At 37.2% G+C, this 5,100-nt stretch overlaps 1 protein-coding gene and 1 pseudogene across 1 annotated transcript in view; both read left to right on the top strand.

The window, feature by feature from the left end:
• Nucleotides 1–5,100, top strand: part of LOC106869076 (serine-rich adhesin for platelets) — a 223,287-nt gene that overhangs the window by 37,128 nt on the left and 181,059 nt on the right. The window lies entirely within an intron of this gene.
• On the top strand, nt 3,921–4,040 carry LOC128250842 (5S ribosomal RNA; annotated as a pseudogene).

Here is a 5,100-nt window from a genome sequence, read left to right as displayed (position 1 = left end):
TATATATATATATATATATATATGTATATATATACACGCGCACACACACACATACACATACATATATAAATATAACATGTTGCAGAATGAAATTCGATTCGAGACCTATTACCCGCTATGGAACCCATTCATTGAGGCGTGCAGTGTAAGTTTATTGAGTCAATCTTCCAAATTCTTCTGAGTAGTGCTATATTAAGGCGCTCACCACTTTCTCTACCCGCCATGGCCTTCATCTACGTTCAATGTCCCCCGCCTCACTTCATCCTCCACCCTTCAGAATTGATGCCACTTTCCTTAACCGTTCATTTACGCCTCGTTCATGTTTAGTTTGGGAATTAATTTCCCGACTTTGTTGTTTCATTTGAATATTGATTGGATGGAAATGGCGGAGAAAGTCAAACAGTACGTTTGATAACATCATCAACATCACCACAAACCAGCGTAGTAGTAGTAGAAGTAGTAGCCGCAGCAGCAGCAGCAGAAGCAATAACAACAATTAGAACTCCATAACAACACAGCAACATTAATAAGAATATAAATAACACGAGTAAACAACATCAATTCCATCATCATAAACAACAACAGCAACAGCAGCAACAGTCACCACCACCACCACCACCAACAACAACAACAACAGTTAAAGAACAATGTCTGTACATTATTGTTTGTGATGACAATTAAAACGATAATGTAATTCTTTCTCTATGCAAATGTTTTCCATTCAAAACAGAACCACAAACTTACACGTATTTATACACCCTCACACACGCACTCCCTCTTTCCCTCCTTCCCCCCTGCTTCTCCCATAGAAGTGAATCTCTCTCAAGTTATTATCTTCTATTTTCTAATATTTGATACGATGTGTTGTTCTGTGTTTGCAAAACTGTGAAGAAAATCGACAAACTTGGGTTCAACTTGTTTGTTTTGTTGTAGAAGACACTTGAATAGAATTACATTTACAGTGGAGAAGTTCCTATATTATTTCTTTATCGAAAGAAAACAACAACAACAACAACAACTAAAACCTAAAAGGAAGGCAAAGCAAAAAGGGGGAAAACGAAACGAAAGAACAAACGACAAAACTATCGTTGTTGAAGTTTTCCGATCGTTAAAAGCATTTTATCTGTTTCGTTGATCAATTGGTGACATTTGCGATCTGATTCCTTCAAAGTTTTGTTGTCATAGCACGTCTCATCGAAACTTCCTTAACGTTTGATGGAAGCTGATAGAATTGACACAAATTGTATAGCACCTTACTATATTCATTACTCTTTATTCTTTATTCTTCCAGTCCATTCGGCCATTTTGTTTCCAGAGTATTAAGTATATAAAAAAAAAACAGAAAAGAAAAACATGATTAAAAAACGAAAAGCATGAAAGTAGTAAAAATAAAAAGAAAGCAGCAGTATAATGAATATCGATGTAGATTGAAACCTCATCTGAGAAATTAACTTCTATCGCCTTTTTCTTTTCCAGGCGACAAACTCATTTCTAGTTCAGTTTGTTAATATTCCTTTCTCCTCTAAGGCAGTGAGCTGGCAGAGTTGTTAGCACGCCGGGCAAAATTCTTAGTGGTATTTCGCCCGTCTTGACGTTCTGAGTTCAAATTCCACCGAGGTCGACTTTGCCTTTCATTCTTTTGAGGTCGATATATTAAGTATTAGTTGCGTACTGAGGTCGATCTAAACGACTGGCCTCTCTCCAATGAAAAGAAGTTGTGGTGTTTATGCGTATCCCAAGCAACTTTGTTACATTTTTGAAGTTCACTAAGTTATTAGCGGGGACCAAAAGTGGTTTTCGGACTCTGCCTGTCATAAACTTGCAAATTACACTAAATTCTACCCGAAGGATGTTTAATAGCGTACTTTATCTCGTTTGTCTCAGTCAATAAGTTACTTTTAATATCGTTCAACTGTTTAATATTTCTAGCTGGGGAACGATTGAGCTTCCATGAAGCTACTTACATAAAGGAAGTTATCTCCATATAATGTATATTGAATGTCAAACAGACGACAATTCTATCTGTAAGAAAGTCACGCAACGTTCGACTAGACTTTCGCATAAGCAACCCTATGCCACAGTATTAATGTGATAATATTAAACGGCAGACATCTTAAATTAACCACAACCATTGATGAGGAAATATGACAAATGCCAGTGGAAGCATTATCGTGTCACTCTGAGGGAAACTCGATGTGGATGCTCGACCAACGAAGACATCTTTTCCTGCGGTCTTAACGATGAAATTTATCAGACACAACTACGAAAAAGACGGGGTGGTCACGGCTGTAATACTTTTGATTATAGGTTCTGTACGATCGGGGTACACCAACAAAACTCGGTCCGTATGTGTCATTAGAAGAGTTTGCTTTCTTGTAATAATTCAGAACAGATTCTCAGCTGTCTCTCTTCCAATGTTTTTTTTTCTTTCTCGCAGACGTTGATCACTTACAGATATTGATTTCAAATTTTGGCACAAGGCCAGTAGTTATTCTGGGTGGGGGTGGGGGCAAGCCGATTGAATCGATCCCAGTCTTCAACTGGTATCTATTTTATCAACCCCGAAAAGACAAAAGGCAAAGTCGACCTCGGCGGAATTTGAACGTAAAACGTAAAGACGAAAGAAATGCCGCTAAGCATTCTGCCGGAAAGGCTAACGTTTCTGGCAGCTCGTCGTCTTAACTGCGGTATTTGTATTGAAAGTAATACTTTACTAACGAGGTCAGAATAACATAGAAAAAAATCTGAAGTTTTCTCCTGTTGTTGCCTGGAAAATGAAATGTTTGCATTAGTGTAGCATTTACCGCAACCACCACCACCACCACCACCACCACCACCACCACCACCACCACTGCCACCATGATAGTTCTGGTTTACATTGCAATGTTCCTCTGCAGACAAAGCGTCGGGAGTCTTGTGGGTGTGTCGCTGGTGGTTTATTGACGTTCTGTATGGACCTAAACATACGAGCAAACGTGTCTCTGTTGACTGTGATTTATACTTAGTGTCTCTTTGTGTATCCTTTAAGGACATTAAAATTCCTGGTGTCGTTTCAAGTAAAGTGTGTAGAATTTAGAGCTAAAAGGTCAATAGGACGACTGATCACATTTTAATTGATACTTTGCATGTTTGTATGGCAATGGAATGTCTGCTGGGGGATGAGAGGGAGAGTGCGGGGCGTTGTATCCATAAAAGCAGCTCTTGGTTATTCTAACATGGAACAGAAAGATAGCTTGATTGTAAGTGGTTGATGATAAATGTATAGTTACTCTCTCTCTCTCTCTCTCTCTCACACACACAGACGCATAGATACACTCACGTACAAAAAGAGAAAGAGAGAGAGAGAGAGAGAGAGAGAGGAAGAGAGATATAGAGACATATAATAATTATGTATGGTGAAACCCTATACAATATAGATTATAAACATGTATTTAGTTGTGCTTCTGCGTGGAAATAAGCAGCCAGACCAACCGGACAAAACTTTTCTGGTCTAACCACGAGCTCTATTCTCTTCGGTGACGCTAAACATATATTAAAGATATGGTTCAGGATTTCCTTACACACACTCATTCATAACCACGATATTGTGGTAGATTTGTAATTTTAGAAACACACTAACGTGTGTGTGTGCGTGTGTGTGTATTTATATGTGTGCGTGTGTGTATATATATATGTATATATGTATATATATATCTATCTATATGTATATATATATATATATATATATATATATATATATATATATATAGATAGATAGATAGCTATACACATACATACATACATCCACACACACATACATATATATATACAGATATGGCGATGCAAACAGAAAAAATAGACTTCAAAATATGAGTATGTGTATATTTTTATTAATATTTAGCAGAAGTAACAGTGACTCAAGGTCCTTGAGTCAAGCTGTTACTTCTGGGCCATATCACGTTGAATGCATCGGTTCTCGTTTGATCACCGAAGTTAAGCAACGTCGAACCAAGTGAGTACTTAGATGGGTGACCGCTTGGGAAACCTAGTTGCTGTAAGCATCTCACACTTTATAGGCCTGCGTTTTTCCTTCAAATAAGATGCACATTATCTAATGCTTTATTCTATTTTAAAGATGAAATTTGAGGGGAATTTAGTTGTTATTATTAGCTTGCCGAGCAAATAGGTAGATAAGTCGATCAATAAACGGAGAGTGAAACAGACAGAGAGATTATTAACTAACTAGAAATAGACAGATTAAAAGATGCCAAGAAACAGACAACTTGCTCGAAAGATAAACATTACCTTAATTAAAGTAATTTATTGAATAAAATGGGTTGTTGTGACTTTGAATATAAACAGGTTAACATATCGATTTGAAGAGTATTTTCTTGATGTACAACATCTACAAACCTTTTAAACTTGTTGCACAACATTTGAGATCAATTGGTCAATCCTTCCGTGATCTTTCTGCCTAGTGTCATCCTCCAATCGCCCTCTTTTGTGAACAACTATTGATTCTTCCGTTGGTGACGTTCTTCCCTTCTTGTCAGAATTAACTAACCTGTATTTTTTTCCCCTTCAGTTCTTTCAATCCTCCTTTTATCTCTTCGTCACACGCATAAAATAAAACACAGACACCATTCAACTCTTTTACACTCCTTTCATACAAACACACCACTGAACTCCAACCCCTTGATAACAGCTAACTGCTGCAGTTTCTTCTTCTTCTTTCTGAATTCTTGCACGTCTTTGACATAATTCCTGGCGTTTTGCTACATTCTTTCCTCATTTTTCTCCACTTGAAGCCACGCATCCGCTTCCATTATCCCTTCCCATCACAATTACTCAGAAGAACAGAGAGTCAAATTTTTTATACACTCGTCCTGAAACATTCCTGGTCCTCAGATTTAATACAGTGGTGATTAGTGTTAATGTAACTCAAAAGTAACCTAATAAGGTTACTTTTGACAATTCGACTCTACAATTGGATTTCGTAGTCAACAGATAAACAGAGAACCAGACAGCAATAAGATACAGGAAGATTAACCATCTCCCTTCCGCTCTTTCTTTCACTTTATGTGTGTGTGTATATATATGTATATATATATATATATATAT

The sequence above is a fragment of the Octopus bimaculoides genome, chromosome 25 (assembly GCF_001194135.2).
Source record: "Octopus bimaculoides isolate UCB-OBI-ISO-001 chromosome 25, ASM119413v2, whole genome shotgun sequence".
NCBI lineage: Eukaryota > Metazoa > Mollusca > Cephalopoda > Octopoda > Octopodidae > Octopus > Octopus bimaculoides.
This window is presented reverse-complemented; position numbering and strand designations above follow the sequence as displayed.